This window comes from Lynx rufus, unplaced genomic scaffold, assembly GCF_022079265.1.
Source record: "Lynx rufus isolate CCGP_SWC_20201006 ecotype Redwood Valley unplaced genomic scaffold, mLynRuf1.p SCAF_9, whole genome shotgun sequence".
In the NCBI taxonomy this organism is placed as follows: domain Eukaryota; kingdom Metazoa; phylum Chordata; class Mammalia; order Carnivora; family Felidae; genus Lynx; species Lynx rufus.
The window spans coordinates 25656668-25678397 of NW_025814897.1; the positions used below are offsets into that span (position 1 = coordinate 25656668).

The 21730-nt window shown below is 48.5% G+C and overlaps 1 protein-coding gene and 1 long non-coding RNA gene across 2 annotated transcripts in view; one reads left to right on the top strand and one right to left on the bottom strand.

Moving 5' to 3' along the window:
- The window catches only part of FLI1 (Fli-1 proto-oncogene, ETS transcription factor), a 120627-nt gene that overhangs the window by 14813 nt on the left and 84084 nt on the right, over positions 1-21730 (top strand). The window lies entirely within an intron of this gene.
- LOC124506262 (uncharacterized) lies at positions 4670-6821 on the bottom strand. The gene is made up of 3 exons (XR_006960736.1): positions 6727-6821; positions 5808-5936; positions 4670-5305 (listed from the first exon to the last, which is right to left on the bottom strand). It is a non-coding gene; the product is annotated as an uncharacterized LOC124506262 (long non-coding RNA).

Consider the following 21730-nt stretch of genomic DNA (forward strand, 5'->3'; position numbering starts at 1 on the left):
AGATGCTAATGTTGCTTTCAACTCCCTTGGGATCGGAGGGAGTTAGTGGTCTGCAATCAGAGCAAACCTCATCCTCCACCCTGCCTCATAGACATTAAAAAGTTTTAATGATGAGCCTATCCGGGTACACCTCTGCACATTAGCGGAAGACTCTTCCGAAGCAGATCTGTGCTCCCCGAGAAGAGGCCCCTTATCCTATCTACGTATCAGTCCCTCTAAAATGCTAAGGGGTTGGGTAATTTCAGTTCTGCTCCTGGTTTGGCCTTAGGCTGACTGGACGACATTGGGCCAGTTACTCTCCCTTTCTAAACCTCAGCTTCTCCATCCACCCAAAAGGATTAAAACTACTAGCAGGAACCCTCTTCTCCCACGGATTTGGCAAGAAATGTGGAGTGATGAGTTGCTTTGAATTTTTTGGAGCAAGGCTTTAATGAATTGCTACAGTTTGACTATTGAGTGGCTCATTACATGGTTCTTCTTACTGTCAATTGTAAATCATGCAACATTTTTGTTGTTGAGCCTTGTTTGAACTTTTTACTAAGGAATCACCCTTCTGTCATTATTCTTCGGAGCTGGTTAGCAATATTCAGTCGGCCTGAGTTATGAAATGTCACTTTGTGCTCACACAATGTAATGTGGGAATGCTGTGTGCTGTGTGGTCCTTCTTGCCTAAGAAGGGGGGCCCAAAAATCTTGTGAAGGCTGGCAGTGAAATGCTGGAGGGGTTTGAAAATCATTATGAGAGTGGCAGATGGTTTCATGGGAGCCATGTAAGTAAGTAAGCCATTTTGAAGTATCAAAATCTCGATTTAAACCAACTTATTAGTTGTGTGATCTTGGGCCACATAGTAACTTCTCTAATCTGCTCCTTTCCTATCTGTAAAATAGGAAGAGTAATGATAATAATTATAAGGTATATGAAGTTTTCCAGCTGCTTTACTGACCGATTGTAAGACTCAAAGAAGTACAGAAGGAAAAGCACTTTGTACCTGTAAAGTGCTAGGTAAATGCTAATTCTTATTACTTTAGTTTTTCTTCCCATCCAAGTCAGTGTTTGTACATAACAGATAATAAAAATGTTTCTTCAATTGAAGCCAGGGGTTTGGTTGCTTTTTCTGGTTTTAATGATTCCAAAGACTTACTTGCATTTGGTTAATTTTGTCAATCGGCTACTTATTCATATCTCATTGCCCATAAAGACACTCGCCCCTATGAATGCATCAGTACAGACCAAACATCACATACTCCTCCTTTCCCTCCCTCGTATCCGGCCATTGTTATACTCGTGAAACTCCCATCCCCAATCAATGGAGGTTTTACGTAAAAACTGAATTCAGGATATGAGTGCAGCCTCAGGAATTCCAGGCTTGTGCTGCTGATAAAGAGAGTGTGTCAAACTGAAAATACCAGAGAAATAAAATTCTCCTGTCCAACCAATGCTCAGGTTTGTTTTTGTTTAGGTTTGTCTCTGTTTTTGAAGAGTCCTCCTGGAATATGACACACATAGCTTTTACAACCTTCCCTTGGGAACAGTTTTAAAATCCCCCCCCACCCCAGCTGGCCAGATGCCCCACTGGCTCTCCTGACTGATTCACCTGTGCCACCACCTCTGTTCTTGTCTCAGTGTCCCTGCGGTCATGAGAGAAGGCAATATAGGGCCAGGTCAGAACTTGGTTCATTCAGACCGGAGCTAACATTTCAGTCCTTCTCTAAGCTCTGCTTTACCATCCCATTCCAGAAAGCAGCGTTTTCCAGTCTAGGAGGAACTGGACATCTTAACTCCCCTGAGCAAAGGCTGTGAATTTGTTTGGGTTGTGTTGGTCTGTCTGAAGCATCATAGGTTTAACTGATTTAAATGGGAGTGAAAGAACAGCAGAATGAAAGAAGTAATTTGTCTCAAAGATGGTCCTCTGTCAGTGTCGAAGTCGGGAATAATCATGGCTGTTTTCCCACGTGAGACTAGACAAAGCAAGCTTAGTCTTTCTTCTCATCATGCGTCATCACTGCTGCAGGAGAGATTGTATCTCTGTCTTCCAGGCTATGCCATGCAACCAAATACTATTATGTGACCAGAAGTGAGAGGGAGAACATTTGCCAATATTTTACCCACACTGAAGCCGCTAAATACTGACATAAAGAAAGGAACATGAAATTGACAGTTCATTTTAAAGTGCTCATCCAGACATTTAGGATTGAGGATTCAGCGCTTCTCCTTAAATCTTTTTTCCAAACATGTTGAATAATGTACTAGAGTTGTATTCCTAGCCAACAGAATTGGGATTTCACAGTCCGTGGGGCTGGACATTAAGTTGTTCAGAGAGTGATCTAGAGTTCTTCCGAAACTGCAGTTTAGCTAAAATCAGTCCTATTTCTTTGCCCCGGAAGACAAGTGACCACCAAGATCTTGATGCTGTGTTGAAGGATGAGTCTGTTTTTTAGACAAAAACCACACAGTGAAGGTAAAGAGATGGTACAGCATCCCGAATATGTATTTCAAGTTATGAAGAACACCTCACACAATGGAAATAAATGCCACCTTGCAGGAAACTCACTTCATTTAACAGTGGTGTCTATCTCTGTGAGGTTGGATTATATGAAGGTTCTGGGCAAACTCATCCTCCGGCCATCTTAACTACGTCCTATGTCTTGCCTAAACATTTACACATTTGGAACGAGCTAAAATCTCATCTTTTCCAAGTAACTCTGAATGTCTGGTTTTCGATTTGATTTGGGTAGAAGAGAGCAACTTTTTCTTGGGCTGTGGAAGGTTCAGATATCTCTCTTTTGAGAAGCTTTATGACAGATATGGCTCTTGCACAATTTTTAGGGTGAGGGATTTGGGAAACGTCATTAGTAGTTCTCAACTTCCTTAGCCTTATCTCAAAGGCAAAGGAGAGTGGCAGATGTAGAGACACGTCTTAGAATCATCCAGTAGGGTTTCCTGTAAAGGTGGGAATGCTGTGTTCTGCACTGCCCAATATGGTAGCCACTAGCCTCGCAAACTCAAGTGGCCACTGAGCACTCGCAACGTGGCTGGCGAAAGAGGGACTAAATTTTTCATTTCATGTCACTTGACTTTCGTTCATCTAAATTTAGATAGCCATATATGGCTAGTGACTCCCTATCAGATAGTACAAGTCTATATCATTCACATCAAAAGCATCTTAAAATCTGAATTCAGTCAGAGGATATATTTACCTGGATTATTTTTTATTGAGTCAGCTGTGTGTTGTCCAAATGGAGACTAACACTTCCACTTCCTCTTAGGACTGACATTAAACCAAACGAAAAGTAAATGTCCAGCGTTATCCAGGTACTACCAGGGTTGGCCTGGAGCTGGAAGTAAGTTTACTCTGTAGTCTCCCGGCTTCTTCACCAATTCTATGCTGACCTGTAAGAATATAATGCTTTCTTCTCCTTTCAATAAAGTGGAGGCACTTGGAATTGATCATGGGGATATTCACAAATTGTGAGTAAATGTATATTGGACTGGCCAAAAAAGGTATGGGCTTTTTCTATATACCTTTTCATTGAAAAATGACCTCAGAAAAAAAGAGAATCCGGTACTACATGGTGATTTGAGTTTATAAAATACCGACATTTGTGCTAAATTATTTTTAAGGTCGTTTTCAGTTCTGATGCTTTGTGCTGCTGTGAATATATGATTTCCTATTATGTAGGACTCCATCCTATTAAGAGATGGTTGGCTTTTCTAGTTCCCAGATCCCTATAATTTGTTGTAGGAAGATTTCTCCTTAAGTATCAATATTAACAAGCCAACTTATTTTTGAAAAGAACTAGCTAGAGTGGCTTCTTTGAACCCCAATTTCCCTCCAATGAGTTTTCCCTTGGTTTGTACTGTTCTGTGGTACCGTCAGTTACCAAGATCCAAAAGCCTGACATCTCCGAGACAGGAGGCAAGTTCTCTCTTTCCTTTGTGGCCCTCACCCACGGATAATAGGAACATAGGACATGCTATACCTGATGTGGCTTCAGAAATTAGCAAGAGGAATAAACACCCTAGTCTTTCTCCAGGAGACACACAACGAGTGGAGCTGTGGTGGCTTTTACTTAGAAAGTCTTCAGGTTGGGGCACCTGCGTGGCTCAGTGGGTTCAGCATCCGACTCTTGATTTTAGCTCAGGTGGTGATCTCATGGCTCGCGAGTTGGAGCCCTACATCAGGCTCTGCGCTGAGAGTGTGGCGGCTGCTTGGGATTCTCTCTCTCTCTTTCTGCTCCTCCCTCGCTCACGCTTTCTCTCTCAAAGATAAATAAATAAACTTAAAAAAAAAAAAAAGAAAGTGTTCAGTTTGACATCACTGTGAAGGTCAGTCCTATGCCCATCACTGAATCTGTGGCATGCATTTTTGAGTCGAATTGCTTAAAACCAGGATGGATCGATGCTGCAGAGAAAACAAGGCAAAGTTCCCTGAAGCCTAGTGCTACGGGATGGTTTTAGGAGTGACGAACCACTGTGGTCTGCTTCTACACTTGCCTGCCCTCCAGAAAGGATGAATTAAAATACAGATCAATCCACAGGCCCCAGTGAACGACCAGTTAGAGTCTCTCATAGTCTCATCCCGATTACGTATAGGCTCCATAACTAGCTCCATATTTCTGTGCCTCGTGCATTTTCAGAAAAACGTCCCTTTGGGTTGAAAACTTCCACGTTTGTTCTTTTTAGATTTTGTCGGGAACGAAGTGAGGAAGTGTGTGTAGAATACAATTGTGTGGCCGTCGCAATTTGTAGTTACTCCTGTCATACTGCGTTAAGCATGGGTTTTTAATGTTTGCATAAACTCCTTGAGGGCAGACTTTCGGCCAGTTTTTCCTGGAGACCTCAGCACCTGGCACAGGTTCATGTACTTAGCGAGCACCTTCTCTATGTTAGGCGCTGCGATACGGTAGTAAAGACAGGCGAGGCTCCTGCCCCGTCACATTACGGTGATGGAGGGAAAACAGATACTGAGCCATTTGCTTTCAGAGCAAAGAGCTCTGTGAAAACGGAAGTGCAGGGTGCTTCAGGGGAGCATAACCTGGGGACCTGGCCTAGTCTCAGAGGTCAAAGGTTTCTCTAAGGAAGTGACATTGAGGGTGACCCTTGAATGATAAGGAGGAGTAAGCCTAAAAGAGAAGTAAGCCCTCAATCTGTCTTGGCCGAATTAGCGGATGAATGAAATGGCTGCTTTCCTCCCCAGCTTCGCCGTGGCACGGCTAAGTTCAGCATCACAAGCTCCGTCACTCTATCCAAGGTCCCTCCAGGCCTTATCTGTGCGTCCATGAGCCGTTTTCTTAGCTTCTCTCTTCTGCAGTCAAGGCAAGTGGAGTGTAATAAAGAAAATGGTAAGAGGACAATGACCTTTGGAGACGTTACCACACCAGTGTTTAACTGAGAGCATAGAATATACAGGTAGTGGTTGATATGCTTATAATATCCCATGCATCCAGAAATTTCAAGGGTAAGAGGATTCTGGGAGGTTGACTTCCACCTTGGAGAATTCCAGTTGGCGGAATCAACTTGGTCTCAGCTTGGCGTGACTCCTCACCCGCAAGGCGAGGCCGCTCTTTGGCAGACAGAGCCCTGGAAGCCATGCTCACTGGCTTTGCTATGAAGGGCTGTGGGTCCTTAAGCAAGGGCCAGGTCTCCCCAGGCCTTCGTTTTCTCACTGCCGAAGGGGGAGATCCTGCCAGTGATAAATTTACCTCAAAGCCATGTTGTAATAAAGACGGCCTTGAAAGCATTTCGCAAGATTAAATAAAACAACAGCAACAAGTAAACACCTCCTTGAGGAGGTGGGCTTTCCTTACCTGGTGTTTCCTTTTCGGAGAAAGCTCTGTGATCGGAGACTTTAGAGAGGCTCAGAGCTGGGATTGGCTTTCAAGATCTTTTCTGGAATTACTGGGCCCTTTACTTTAAAACAACCTTGCAGGAGGCATCTGTAATGATGATGATGATAATAATAATAACATTTATTGAGTAGTTACTGATGAGCCAGGCACTGTCCTGAGCAATTTAAATGCATTTTAGCACTTCATTCCCACCGCAGCCCATGGAATACATCTATTATTAGCCACACTTTACCCATGAGAAGGGGTGGAGGCATAGAAAACTCAAGCGACTTGCCAAAAGCTATGCAGCTAGAAGGGTCTGTCTGATCCCAAAGACTTTACTCACTACATATGTGAAATATTTTCAGCTTTTCAGAATAAGAGTTCGGGGTTGCTAAGTGACTAAGCATATACAATTAATTATGCCTTCCCTGGAATACAAGAGTGTTAACATTAGCAGAAGTTTATTTTTGCAATTCCTTTGGCCTTCTGGTGTTTCCACATGCCTCCACCCCTTTTCCTAACTGTATTGCTCTCCTGTTGTTTAAAGGGGGGGTGGGGGCCGGGGGGCGGGAATCTAGTTTCAAACTTGTCCAAATAGAAAATGAATTGCATTTCAACTGGCCAGCGCCGCGGCAAAGGACTGAAGCACAGATGCCAGGCACGTTTGGGGAAAACCTTATGGCAGTGCAGGAGCAGTGCAGGATCTAGGCTATGTTTTATTACCGAGATCTTAAACAATTTTTAAGCGCCCTCTTATTACCTCCCCTCGCCCCCATCCCACCTCATCTACTGGGATGCTAAAGAGAGAAAACGACGTCTCTACCTTCTTGGGATGGAAACAATAGACTTTGCCTGTGCTACTTTTATTTCCCCACTGGGGAATCTGGGAGCTGACCTGATTGAATTCCGCTGGTAGAGGTCATGCTTTGAATTCAAGGCAGAGGAAAAAGCGAAGAAAACATTTTGCAATGATACCCCCCGGGTCCTGAGCACACTGGGGCCTCTCCTCGCTGCATTGTGGTCTGCTGATAAGGATAACGTGGATGACAAGCGGAACATTTCCAGGACAAAGGAAATTCCCTGTTTCATTGTTTAAAGGAAGCCACCGTCCAGCTCAGGAGAACCTGGTTTCAGGCACAGCAGATTTCCCTGCTGGCGGGCAGCAGAGGCAGGCCAGTGAGGCTGGCAATACAGGCTGCCTGTGAGCGCCGTCTGTCCCTAATTTCATCTGGGGCGCACTGGCGTGGTGGGAAGTCAAGAAGGGGTCATTGCAGTTTATGGCATTTCGCAGGGGTTAGAGATGTCGGCATCACGGGCTGGGAGAGTTAAAAGCCTGATTCGTACAATGTGGCCCATTGAAGCATCACAGAAAAAGCACCAGGAGATTTAGAGAAGCTGATCTGGTTTTGAGTTTAAATTCTGGACCTCTTTTTCTCCCCACCCCCTCCGAGCCAAAATGTCAGAAAAGGGCCTGGTTTCCCTTTATGGAGTGCAAAATAAACAGATCTTCAGCAGCAGGAGAGGGGCCCAGCTCCCCAGCCCATAATGCCAGAGCTGGGGGTGGGGGGGGGGCGTGGGGAAAAGTCTTCTGTCTGGTTAGTATTTGGCATTGACTTTCATTTTCTCCAACCTCTGTTTTCTAGAAGCCTGCCTGTACGGGAAGTACAGGAATAAAAGAGAAGCTGATCTTGGGGGTTTTCTTGCCAGACTTCAAAGGAGGTGGTGGATTTGGGATTTTTGATAGTTTGGGGAGACATTTGCAAAATTAAAACTGCTTTGGGGAATTGAACCCAGAGACCGGGATCTTAGCTGTGGGCCGGTCCGAGGGCACTGCTCTTCTCCCCGCTGGAACCTGAGCTCGCAGGGCTTGCTGCGGGCCCCTCCCAGCCCCGGGAGTGCACCGAGCCCTGGGCATCGTGGGGTCAGCTGTGGTTAGCCTGGCCACAGGGCCCTGCATTCCTTCTGGGCTTTGCTTGGTTTGGGTGGGTGTGACCACGAGTTTACTCTGGAGAACACTGAGACAAAGAGTCTAAATTGGGCAGGATCTCGAATCTAATGACTTGTTTACAGATCCTGTACTTTTTCCAGGGCCGGGAGGAGGAAGAGGAAAGGGCACGCTGGTCACTGTGGGCATGGCACATTGTTGTTTTTCATCCTAAGGAGGTAGAATAGTTTCAGCCAGCAGCGGGGCATCTGCCCGGCAGCCAGTGGGCAAAGTGGCCCTCTGTGTAATTTTCCAAGGTGGGGAGGAAGCAGCAGCGGCCTGGGCCTCTGCCCACCGGCTTGGCTTCCGGGGAACGTACCCGCTCCAGGGAGAATGCCCGACCCTGCCACATGAAAGGCCCTGTTTCCTCCCGCTGTAACTTCAAGCGGTGGGGGAGATTACCCTCTTCACCCCTGCTCCAAGCGCACCCGGAACCAGGGTGCCCAGCGAAGCCCGTGCACCTGCGATGGGGCAGAGGAGACAGCGCAGGGCCCGTGTCAGGAGAGAGGAAATGCCCAGGAAATTCACTCGCTAAGAGAAAAGCAGGCTCATGAAGGTCTTGCTGTCAGGCGGTGTGTGTGTGATGATTGCTAAGTGTAGGAAACTCCTCTGAAAGCCTCTGTGCTGCCAATCTGAAGCCTTCTTCCAGCTTCTGGCAGTTCTTCTGGGACCCAGAGGTGCTGCTTCCAAGACATGCAGGCTTGGGGTTTATCCCAAAAGGAAGGTGTTGGACTGCAGGGAAGGGAGGGAGGAGCCTGCATCCACGTGTGTTCCTTTTAGTTCCCCCACCAACCTGTGAGGTATATATATCGCAACTCCCACCTTGTGATGAGGGAACTGAGGCCCAGAGGTGTTAGGTCATTTACTCAAGGCCACACAGCTGCTGAAGGCGTCGTGCCGCATCTGCTCTGCACCCCGTTTGTGCAGGTTTACAAGGCAAGGCAGTGACCCCTGTGTGCCTGAGCTGGGGAGGAGGTGGCCCTAAGATGCAGTCCGTCACCTCTCCTGGACTGTTTCAGTCGGGTGTGGCTGAGTTAAAGTCGTGCTACAAGGGAATGTGCGCCAGTCCGTGGGTAGAGGAGTCCGCTTCACAAAGCGCGGGGGATTCTTGTTATCCCAAAGCCCTCAGATGTTCCCACAGGGGTATCTAAGGCGGCGCCAGGGATGGTGGGGACGGGTTGTTCCTGGGAGCCTCTGAACAGGGAAGCCTCATCCATAATGGCATCCCCAGAAAACATTCACTCTAAGACATCTAGGGGTGCCTGAGTGGCTCAATCGTTAAGCGTCTGACTCTTGATTTTGACTCAAGTCACGATCTCACAGCTTGTGGCTTTCGTGCCCCGCATCGGGTTCCAGGCGAACGGCGCGCAGCCGGTTTGGGATCCTCTCTCTCTCTCCCTCCCTCTCTTTCTGTCCCTCCCCTGCTTGTGCTGTCTCTCTCTCTCTCTCTCTCAAAATAAATAAACAAAAACTTTAAAAAAATTTTTAAAACACACACACAAACTCTAGGACATCTATTAACTCATTTGAGTGCTGAAAGGCAGGCAGGACAGCCATCCTAACCGGAAAAAGGGGACCCGGATGTCGTAGACTGGAGTTCTAATCCCAGCTCCTGCTGTCGACCAGATGTGTGATGCTGAGCAAATCACTTCACTTCTCCTAGTCACAGATTTCGCATCCACGACACGCGGGACTCGCTCCCCACGAGATTTGGGGTACAGAGGCGATTCTCCCCAACCTTCTGAGGCTCCCCCAAAGCTGGTGATGCAAAGCACGTTTCTGAACACCACCACCTGCCCTTCTTCCAGCCTCGCTGGAATCTGACCAATGGGGAGGCCAGGTCTGCAGGGAAGGAGTAGGTGGCCAGATTCCTTTCCACTTGTTTCCTGCACCTGCAAGAGAAGAACAAAGGCCATTATTTGGATGACTTATTGTTTCGAGCTTTTGTGTGTTTTGCTTTATTTATTTATTTTTTTTGTAACTTTACAAAAAGCAACATGCATGCTTTTCAGACTTCAATTGTTCCTCGCTCCTGACTATCCCAGCTCACCACCTTGCAACCGGCCAATCACCGGATACGTCTTCGTGAATGGCAGCAGATTTTATTACTTATCGATGCCCCGTGCGGGAGGTGGAGGGTCGGTGAAATGGCAGAAGCTCAGAGCAGCTGAGGGTGGTTGGACTCAGTGGAAAATCCAGAAGTGCAGATGTGGATCCAAATTGGGCTGAAAATCTCATGAGATCAGGCTTTCTCGGACTTCCTGCTTTTAGCCTAAGCAGTGTGTTCAACATAAACGAACTTTCGGTATTTTGAAACTTCCGTTTCTGATCTCAGAACCTGGAAGTCGAGAGCTGTTGTGAACATTTCCACAAATTTTGTCACGGTTGTTCTGGAGGCCGGGTCGAACCCAGTAATTATGGGGCGTTAGGACGTACCACAACCACAGCAGCCTGCCGGGACGGCGACACTAGAGGGAAAGCGGGGCTCTGGTTAAGAGCTCTGGAGACATGCAGGACTGGGTTCAGATTCTTAGCTCTGCCACTTCTGGCCCTGTGACTTAACCTCTTAGACTCTCAGTTTCCTCATCAGTTAGATGAAGAAAATGTACCATTTCATAATGCCGTGAGGACAAAATGGGGTGTGTGCACGCACGTTCGATCTGTCCCCTCTTTTCTCGTATGTGTGTGTCTGATACGTGCATGTATGTACGCGTGCGTGTATACGTGCATCTCTGTGTACATATATACAAAGCATATGCGTCTGTGTATATTACTTACTTACAGCTTGAACACGTTCTCCTGGGGACCCGAGGGAGCCAGTGTCTGACAGGTGTGGCATTTGGGAGTTGCTGACATCTTGCTAATTAACTCTCCAGTGGGGCTTCGCACCAAGGCAGCGAGGGCTCTGGGTGCACAAAGCATGAGTTCCCTGGACCTGGAGAGATCTCAGGTGCTCTCCAGCCACAAGTGAGACTCACATTGGCCTTGGGAAGCGGAGCTGCGTTCATCACGTCTGCTTGCGCCGCCCTGGCTTTTCTTGCTCTCCTCAAACAAGCCGAAAGTCATGCCCAGCAGACAGGTGCCACAGGGCAGCAAGGGGCTGTTGGAGCCCTGCGCGGTCATCGGTCAGAAGGAAGAGAGCTGCGTAGGGATGAGAAAGGAGGGGAGACAGAGAGTCAGGGACAGGACGGTAAGGTCCATCACAATCCACCCAGCGCCAAGAGAAATGGCTCCCTCAGCACACCTGCCTCAGATGCTACACAGGCTGCTCCTTCTTTTCCTTTTCTGTGTTGTAGCTTAAGTTTTTCTTTTGCTCATCAAATGCATCGTGTCTGTTTTTTAATGTTTTAAATGTTTATTTATTTTTGAGAGACAGAGCATGAGTGGGGGAGGGGTAGAGAGAGGGAGACACAGAATCCGAAACAGGCTCCAGGCTCCGAGCTGTCGGCACAGAGCCCGACGCGGGGCTCGAACTCACAAGAACTGTGAGATCATGAAGTCGGACGTTTCACCGACGGAGCTACCTAGGCGCCCCAAATGCATTATGTCTTTTTGAAGAATTTTTTTTTAAATAGTGACTTCCAAAGTAATACATCAGCTTTGGATAAACTTTGGAAAATGTGGAAACATCATGAAAGAAAACTACAAAAGCACCCGGAGTCCCACTGTGCGGAAAATAACCGGTTAATGTGTCGGGGTGTTTCCTTATAGTCTCTTTAGTGCAAATATCTAGACATATATGCCTTCTTTTTATATAACCAGAATCATATTGTTACCAGGTGGCTCAGTTCTTGCCCCAGATGCACCAAAGAATTGGAGACCCAAGATCAGAATGGGGAGAAAGAGTTTATTGAGTAGATAAACTCTTTTTTCCCTTTTAAAAGGGAAAGCGGGCCATTGCGGGAGCCAGAATGGCCATGGCCCTGAGAAGCTCTCACTGCATCCTTGTAAACCTGTTTCCTGCATATGTACACTATTGTTTTGCAATCTCCTTTTAGTCTCTTCTTACTAAATTGTAGATGTTCCCTGTATCATTAAATACTATTCTACAGTATTACTTTAAAAAAAATTTTTTTTAATGTTCATTTATTTTTGAGAGAGGGAGAGAGAGAGAGAGACAGAGACAGAGCGTGAGCTGGAGAGGGGTAGAGAGAGAGGGAGACACAGAATCCGAAGCAGGCTCCAGGCTCTGAGCTGCCAGCACAGAGCCCCACGAGGGGCTCGAACTCACGAACCTCGAGATCATGACCTGGGTCATGATTAAGCTGGCGCTTAACCAACTGAGCCACCATCACCACTTCTAATGGATGCACAGTAAATCATTAAATGAGGGTTAAGTGCTGGGCTTTCAGTATATGTTGTTTTGCTTCTCCCCCGTTTCTGGACCTGGGATGGCATTGTTTAACAGGGCTAGACTTACTTCTTTTTGATTTCAATAAAGTATTCTTTCTAGCCTTTAGAAAGAAACCCACATGAAATGCTGAAAAAGGGATGTTAAGAAAAGTCACCGAGTCCCCCTTGAGTCATAAAGCCAGAGGCCGGGGAGGCGGGGCCCGCCTCAGCTCACCTCCCTGGCCTCGCCCCACGGAAGCCCCGCGGAGACCGGATTACGGGCAAACCCAGGACCTGATGTGATAGCACAAAGACACCCACAACTCCGAATTTCCTGCTGCCCGAGGCCTCTTTTTGCATAGGATGTTTGACTTACACATACGTGGAAAGCAACTACTAAGAATAGAATAAGAGCTGCCTCTTTTCTTCTGTTGTCAGGCTCCTCAGTCACTGCTCAGCAGCTCCAGCCTCTGAGGCGGCCGTCTGCCACTCGTCTGCCCCCTCACAGCAAACGGGGTCAGCAGGGCTGGCTGTCAGCAAGAGGCCGGGCCCTTTCGCCTTCTCCGTGTGTGGCAGAGGTTGGGGTGGTAGCCGTCTGAGGGCTCTTTGTCTGGCGAGGGAGCGCGATCTCTGCCGTGGGAGGGAGCCCCCCTGGCCAGCCCCCTGCCCTTCCCCCCTCCAGCCAGCCAACTGATTTTCTTCTCCTCCAGCCTCCACTTCTCTGAGCTTGCTCTACTCACCTCGAGAAGCTGGAACCTCCCGGCCGCTTTGGTAGAATCAGTCCTTCCCGGTTGAGTGCTGACAAGTTTGCCCACGAGAATTCTCTCTGAGCCCCTCAGGACCATGGCGGCTGACCCCTGCATGATGCCTTGCGAAGCCGGCACGGGCAAGCTTCTTCACGAAGGCCTTGACTCTCATGGTGCCACTTAGCTAATCGTTCGTTCATCCCCCTAGCCATGCACTTAGTGCCTCCCGTTCCGGACACCGTGTTGTGCTAGTGGTGGGATGGAGAATAAAACAGACAAGATTCCCTGCTGCTGTGGAAGATACAAAGAATTATGAGCAAGCCACTGGAATCAAAGAGTCTGTGGTGGGGGTCTCAGGGGAAACACCCCCTGAGTTACAAAAGACCCTCGATGCTTTTCCATGCTGTCTGACATTAGGATCCTGTCCTTAACCTACCCCCGGCCTCTCTTGAGCCTGGCTCAGCTCACAGCTCTTCTAGGTGCTGAGCTGAAGAGAGACCGATTTCTTTGTGCAAGATCCATTATGGGCGGGAGAGCGAGCCTGGCTCAAGCGTACAGCTCCACAGACCCTTGTGGTCAGGGAGTTCCTAAATGAACTCGAACCTTTGGGGGCTGGGATCTGTTTACTCTTGGCACACTGGGATTTCCTGTTTCTAAGAAAACGGGCTTAGATGCTCAGCTGCGTTAACCAAACAACATGTTGACGCAAATGAATCTGAAACTTGCCAGCTCCAGACTCCCTAGAAGGTCAACTTTAAGAATGAAGGGATTGAATGACTTTTCAAACCCTGAAGCCAGGTGACCCAGGCCAGGGATTTATTGTGGGGGACCTCCTATCCTACCCTTCTAGTCTAAAACCCCACTGACTAGCTTTGGAGTCAGAGACTTCCTGGTCATCCTGGAGCAGGGAGAGGGTGGGAGGAAGATTTCCTGTGTCCATGGCTAGCCTTGGACTCCATCACCAGTATCCCATCTGCCTGAAATGGTCACCAGTAGCTCGTTTCTTTGAGCCTCCGGGAAGCTCACGTCAAAACGCAAAAGTTACTGGTTGACATGACTTGAGTGGTTGCATTTACTATATAAGCTTAGCTGAGCAAGGTCCTGTGAAGGTAGCAAACCGAGCAAGTTTTGACAGGGTGTGGGGGAGGGGAGGAAGAGAAGGCAGAAGAGAATTTATCAAGGGATGCCTTGTAGAGAGGCCCAACCCAGAGAGGGGAAGGCCCCACTGGAGTACAGGAGGAGGATGTTCAGACAAGGGGCAAAACGGGCTGGAGACACCAACTGGGTGATTGTAGACATCAAAAACCCCTCCTGGCCTACTTGGCTACAGTTGGCCTTCACAGTAAGCATTCACTTTCTCGTCTGTGGCCCTGGGGTATAAGCGAGCTCTGCAGGGATATGGCTGCTCAGGCTCCAAGGGACACAGCTCTCTCTACTGGGAAGAGTTCTGCAATTTTTATCAATACTTGAACTGAGAAACTGAGTGGTATGGCTTCCACCGTAAAGTGCAACACTGCGGTTCAAAAATGTGCAAATTATTGGGGATTTATTCCATAACAGAAATTATGCTCATTGAGATGTGGCTAATTCATATCGCTGCATCCGGCAGCTAATCAGAGGAGGTCAAGTTCTCTTGGGGATACCCTGTCTGGAGAGTGATACAGTATGCAGAAAGTCCACCTAGGGACATCTACCACAGTCATTCATTTTGTATTCTGATCATGTATCGAGTGATGGGAACCGTGGGGGAGTCTCCAGAGAATGGGGAGAAAAGAATATCCATGACAACTGCATACGAGTCCAGAACAACAGTGGAGTAATTAAAGAGAACTGAGGAGAAAGTGAGGGAATCAGGCAGCATAAGGGAGGTAAGCCAAAAAAAAAAAACCAGAAGGAAAGGAAAATCGTTGTGGGTTTGGACTGGTGTGGGAAGGCTTCATGGATGAGGTACGTTGTGATCCAGGAAGGCTCGTCTTCATGGGTGTCTATATCTTTGGGTAATAAAGGGCCTCCTGAATCAGTATCTTTCCAAATGTTGGAGGCCCAGGAGCATGACGAGCAGCAGTGGCTATGCGTAATTTTACGAAGCTTGTGCACAAGGATCTAGACATTTCAGAAATGGAAATAAAAGAGTTGAATTCCTAGCGCCATATATGGCCTGAGCGTCAGGAGGTGGCTACGTGTGGCAGAGAAGGAAAGAAGGAGGACAGGTAGAGGAAGAGTCCACTGGGGATTCCGAGGGATGGATGAATGGAATCCATTCCGTCTTTCATTAATTTAATGATCACACATGTACTGAGCACCTACAACTTCTGGGCAGTGTGCAGCATTGAGAATGCCGTGATGCGTGAGACATGGTCCCTGCCTTTGTTAAACTCAGCGTCCCCTGGGGGAAACAGGCGTATACGGACACTCAGAGGCTAAAGACCAGGAAGTGCTTTTGCAACATGTACAAAGTGTCACAGGAGACCAACTGAAGGAACAACTAACTGCTGGAAAGAGCTAAGAGGGTTGGGGATGGCTCCCCAGGGTGCAGGTAACAATGGAGCTGATTTCTACAATGACTCGGAATGTACCTGACAGGGTATTCCAGGGAGAGGGAAGCGGCACGAACGGGAACATGAACTTGGGAAAGAGCGTGCCATGTTAGTAAGAGTGCCACAAAAGTTGAGGGAAGCTGGAAACTAGTCAGAATTGACTCGAAGTGACTCTTAAAACACTTTAATGCCAGGCTGTAGAGAATCAGATTTTATGTTGCAGGTGACAGGAAAATCAGTACACATTTTCATAAGACAGTATGGCAACCAATATTCCATTCAATTCCAAAGAGAACATATCCCAAGCCCTCAAGAGTCTTCCCCTCCCCCCCCCATAAATTTGGTGAGAGGCAAGTGGAGAGAGAGGGTGAGGAGAAACATGACCACAAATAATTCTGATATGAATTTAGAATAGGTTCGTTGTTGTAGGAGAGGCACAAACCAAGGGTTGTGGAAGCAGAGATTCTCAACAGCCCGGCTTTGTCTCTGCCCATTCAGGTCGAAGCAGGCCTGATTTGGAGGACCAGCCCTTTCTCATCAACTTCGTAATAGGACCCTGATTCTCCCTCCAACCCCCAGGAGAAGTGTTTTCATCAGGGTCCACAGAGAGTTATGGGGTTTAAGTCGGGATGCCAGCATATGAAAAACACGCAAAAGCCCCCCAGAATAAGCTTGCCAGCTCACCGTCTTGACAGGCCTCCATGCTCTGGCCAGGGGTATGACTCTGGGCTGTGACTCTAGGTTTTCTGTTGGTTTAGATAAAAACTATAATTAGCTGCCACAAATACAGTGAATGTGGGAGGGGCAAGGGGAGACCCGAATGTGAAGTGTTTTCTGGATTCGTTTATTTCTGGCTCCTCGTGTTGCCTCAAGTCTCTGTTCAGCTAAATACAGTTGACGCTTGAACGACACAGGCTTGAACCTTGCGGGCCCACTTATACTCGGATTGTTTACAGCAGGGCGGTATAAACATATTCTCTCTTCCTTATGATTTGCTTAATAATGTTTTCTTTGCTCTAGCTTACTTTATTGTAAGAATACAGTATAGAATGCATATAATGTACAAAACATGGTGCTAATTGCCTGTTCATGTTATTGACAAGGCTTCCGGCCAAGAGTAGCTGTTGGGGGGCGCCTGGGTGGCTCAGTCCGTGGAGCGACCGACTCCGGCTCAGGTCATGATCTCGCGGTTCGTGAGTTCGAGCCCCGCATTGGGCTCTGTGCTGACAGCTCAGAGCCCGGAGCCTGCTTCGGATTCTGTGTCTCCGTCTCTCTCTGCCCCTCCCCTGCTCACACTCTGTCTCTCTCTCTCTCTCTCTCTCAAAAATAAATAAACATGAAAAAAATTAAAAAAAAAAAAAGAGTAGCTGTTGGTAGTTAAGTTTTGGGGGAGCCAAAAGCTGGAGGTGGGTTTTCAACCGTACAGGGTTCCACGCCCCTGAGCCCCCACGTTGTTTCAGGGCCAACTATACTTATTTTTCAAATGTAAAGTAACACCCTAGGTGAGCCTGAACTCGATCCTTACAGAATAGTCAGGAATTTCATCAGGGTCTCCCCCATCTCCTCCCACCCACCTCTCCCCTGTCCCCAGCAAGCACAGGTTGTATGTCCACACCTTTGCATGTCTTTGAGCAGTGCCTCGGAAACTGGCCAGGTCCCCTTTCAGATCACGGCCAAAAATGTCAGCCTCTCACATCTCACCTGTGAGCACAGGCCCCGGGCCCTCTCTGGGGGAAGGAGCACCCTTCATCAAACCCACCCAAAGGTGTCCCAGAGCCCTTCACTCACAGAAGCCTGGCAGAGAAGTCAAAGCAAGGATGTGGCCACCACACAGACCTTTTGCATGTAATACACGATTTACAGACATCTTTCATCCCCTCCTTTTATTTTCTCTCCTTTTCTTTCTCTCTTGCTCTCTGTTTGACTGAGTTGCCCCAGGGCTGGTGGTTTCAAAACTAGCAGCTGCAAACTTATGAAGGAAAAAAAAAAACCCAAACCACAAAAACCCTTCTTGTGAAAACTGTGTGTGCCAGTCTAAAAGCGGTAGGCCATGCGGGAGGGAGGCCTGTTAACGTGTCAGGAGGACAGAAGCATGGAGTGTGAAACAGCAGCAGGGTCTTTATAGGGGGGAGGAATTATACGCATTCAGGGCAGGGGGGAGTAGGGAACAAGGCAGGAGAGGAGTTTGGGAAGAGGGAGGAGTCTTAGCTGGCCAGGAAAACCCTCAGAGGAATGGCTCCCTGCATCAGCTGAGCTGTCTGAAACAGTCTGGCTTCCCAAATGCAAATCAGACCAGCTGTTACTTCTGGTATCTTCCCGCAGAAGACCCAAGATCCAGCCTCTACTCTAGGTCCACTCAAGGACTTTTGAAGCACATAGTCACATGGGTGACTGTGTCCCAGCTCCTGTCTCAGCCCCGTTCTCCCCAGCGAACACCCACTCGTAGTCACCTATGTATTCACACCCTTCAGACCCCACTGATCAAACAGAGAGATACCTCCTCAAACCCAGCCCCAAACTCCTGCTCTATTGCTAATTTCAACAAATAAGTCCATCTAAGGGAGTGGGGAGTAGAAAGGACATGAGGAGAAATCCTAAGACCCTCTTAGAGAGAGCATCAGGTCCTCGTCTGGCCCAAGACAAAGAAAGTCCTCAGAAGTTTCATTGAGCGTGAGGTCTGGAAAGAAGAATTCCCAGAGTTGACATGAATCTGGCCGGGCCTCTTTCTCCTGACTTCTTGCCGTAGCTCCACACTAATACCATCTTCGGCCAGAGCAAACAGGGCACTTGAGTCATTTGGCCAGATCATCGAGAGAATGTCCTTGCACCCTGCCGCATGGATGGAGAGAGCAGGCCACTCCTAGGCCCACAGACACAGACAAAGGAGGTCCACCCCAAGAGGCCCCTGGGGACAGCACTCACTGCCAGGCACCATGGGATGAGCACAAAAGAGAGGGGCAAGGTACAGCTCGATGAAGAAGACCCAATGGCCCCCAGCTGTAAAAATAAGGCAAAAGGAATGTCCTGTAAATTTGAGTCTAAGCATTGGAGGAGAAGCAAAGTTGGTGAAGTGATCAAAACTGGGTGGGGTTAATAAGAGAAAGCTTCAAGGAGGAAGTAAGTTCTGAGTAGAGGTTGAAGGAGGGGAGGGACAACGGCTGGGGTAGAGGAGGGGGAAGAGGAAGTGTGTCCTGTGGGGGAGGGTGGTTTGTCTTTGGGAAGGGTAATATTGATTGCATGGTGGCCCTGGGAGCTGTGCCATACTTGAGGCCCTACCTAGAAGTGATATCATTTGGATATATTTTCAAGGAGGAGGAATACCACTGTTCACTTCCAGTTGGCACGTTGTGTAAAGGAGCACGGTTTGGAGTCAGGCAGCTCTGAGTTCAAATCTTAGCTCTGCCACCAGTAAGCTGGGTAACCTCCCAAGCTTCACCTTTCTGAACTATGAGATGGAGGAAATTACTTCATAAGGCCACACTGGGGGTGAAATGGGATGCGAAAACTTACACAAAGTGCCCGGTTTTGTGCCGGGAAACTAGCAGCTCCTCAAGCAGTAGTGACCGTTGGTGTAGAATTGGTAGCTGATGGATTAGAAAAGCCGCCACAGAAGACTGCTTTCCCTTTCTCCAGGGGAATCAGGAGGCCTGGGTGCCAACCGCAGTGGCCAGGCCCCGGTTCAGCCTTTCAGGGCACTTAAGACTTGAGTCAGTGCCCACTCGAGGTCTATGGGAGTGAGGTCGTCTGCTTGAGAAGCAGGCACATCCCACCACGTGTGCTAATAGGTGTTTAAAAACCAGCTCTCCAGGTCTGTGCACCTGTTTCCATGATGGAAATCCTCCTGCTGTGGTGGACTTCTAGATCCCTCTGTGAGGTCACTGGATGTGCCGCTGGGGACAGATGTGTGAGGTGAGCTCTCGCCAACCTCTACCAGGCGGCCCGCATCGCAAGGGCTGGCCGTGGCCACGTCAGAGCAGGCTGGGCTCCCGACCTCCACACCTGCTTGTTTGTTAGGTAGAAGGGTGCAGCGCTTGAGGGAGGAGGAGAGGCATCCCCTCTCTCCTCTCTGTCCCGCGTTGGGCAGAAGTAAAGGTTCCCTCCCAGCCCCCACTTCCCCTCAGGACAGTTCCATACTGACTAGCAAGTTCGTTTTCCTCACAGGCTGAAACAGAACAAAACAAAAAAGGGGCTCTGTCCACTGGGCCTTGGGCAGAGTAGCCCAGCAGGGAGAGGAATCCGAAGGGGACAGCCTCAAGTGCCTGTGAGCCAGCGGTGCCACAGACTCGCTCTTCCCTGCAAGTGCCGTGGCCATGGTCTGCCCCTGTGGACACAAGGAAACGAACGAGGCAGTGAGCTTCCAGTTTCCAGTTTAGGTGGCCGCAGGGTCTGGCTTCATCCTTAATGAATTTTCTGGCAGGGGCTGTCACAGAATCAGGGAATGCCGGATCCAGAAAGATCTCAGGAATTGTCTGTGAGTCCCCTTGCTGCCCAGGTGAGGGTACTGGGGTCAGACCCCTCAGCCGTGTCGTACCTAGAACCAGACTTCCCTTTCTTGCCTGCTTCTGGGTGGTTCTCCTGTAGCCTGATGCTCTTACATTGTTTTCTCACATCATCACGTTCGTAATTCCTGCGGTCCCTGTGAGCATGAGGTCCTTCGGGCAAGTTCCATGACTTTCCTTTCTTGCATACTGTCCCCCCAGACACCTAGCACAGTTCTGGGGGGACCTGGGGGCCAGCCGATCAGCAGATCCACTCCTGCTTGGCAGTAAAGGAACTAATAGGAGGAGTGGTGGGAAAAGGAACAGAATCAGGACAGACACCCCCCAAGCAAATTCTGTCTTGGGGATTCCCTCCTTCAGTTATAGGGAGTATCTTGTTTCACTCCCCAGTTTACACCAGCTCTTCCTAAAGAGAAGGGAATCCTGTTTTCCTCACATCGGGCTGTTTGGTCTCATCAGCGGGGAGCATCTGTCCCCTGCTAGCCACCTCTGCTTTGTGACCCTGTATACATGAGGACGCTAAGGACACCCAGCCAGCCTCTGCCAAGAGACTTTGTTATGCCGTGTTTAAAAGAAAAAAGGCAGGAGGGGGGATTAATGGAGTCACAGGAAGTGAGATTATTACATTTATAAACACTGAGCCCGTGTTCACATTTCAGGTGTCCTGATTTATCTCACAGGTGGGAGGGAAGGACTTGCTGGCAACCTTTCACTCAGGGCTCTGAGTCTTGGAACAGGATTTCCTCTGCAAATTGTCGAAGATCAGATAAAAGTCTTAATCTCGGGCGCACACAGCCGCAGGCTTTGGCCCCTGCCACTGTGTGCTCAACTTTCAATAATGAGTCTCAACAATGGTTTGAGACTCAGTACGGTTAAAGAGGTGGGAAAGAAAAGGATCGGGCTGGAGCTATATGAGGGTTTCCCCGGGCACTCTGCATCCACTAAGGACTCCTGAACGAGTACTGGGCTCAGCACAACATGGGTCCCTTTTTTCACTGCTTTTGGCCTCCATGCACCAAGTAGAAAGCACACAAAAACAGACTCAAATACCTACCCCCTTTTTTGGAAGGACAGAAACCAGAAGCATTCGCCTCTGCTTCTTGGGCTGGGTCCTTCTGAGCCAGCCTGGAGGCACACGTCCCAGGCATTGGCTGGCGGGTCTGTGAGGTTGGGAAAACGTTTAAACTGTCCTCCAGAATATTTGCGCTAAGGGGATGCCTATTTTTTTTCACAATGCATCGTGTAAGTTTCACGTCTTTTCAGCATAGGAAGAACCAAGACCACATTTGTGAAGAGGCACTGTGTCAGAGGTTGCTCTGAGGAACCATAGTGAGCCAGCTGCCCTCTGAGCAGTTCAAGTCCCAGATAGAGGGTATATTAATCATGTTGAATGAGGCAGTCAACTGAGTTAGCGCAAAGAGTGGAAAATCCTGAAATCAGGGTCTATACTCCCCAGGAGTCTGCCTGATCTAAAGTCCCACCTTGGTTTCATATTCTTACTACCTCAGCTAGGACTGCCCCGTATTATATAGAGTCAGTTATGTGGGTGCTGTGCTGAAAGCTTTACTCGGATTCTCTCACTGAATCTTCACAACCTCCTTATCCCCATTTTACAGATGAAAACCTGAACCTCAGAGCAGTTTCCTGATTTGCTCAGAGTCACCCAAGCGTGCACCTTCGACCAAAGCATTTACCCCCCCCCCCACCCTTTGTGGGACCAGTATTTCAACAGCTCACTGTTCCTAATGCTCATCCCCGTGTTTATTCAGCAGGTGGCACAGGGCCAATCAGAGCAGCCGAA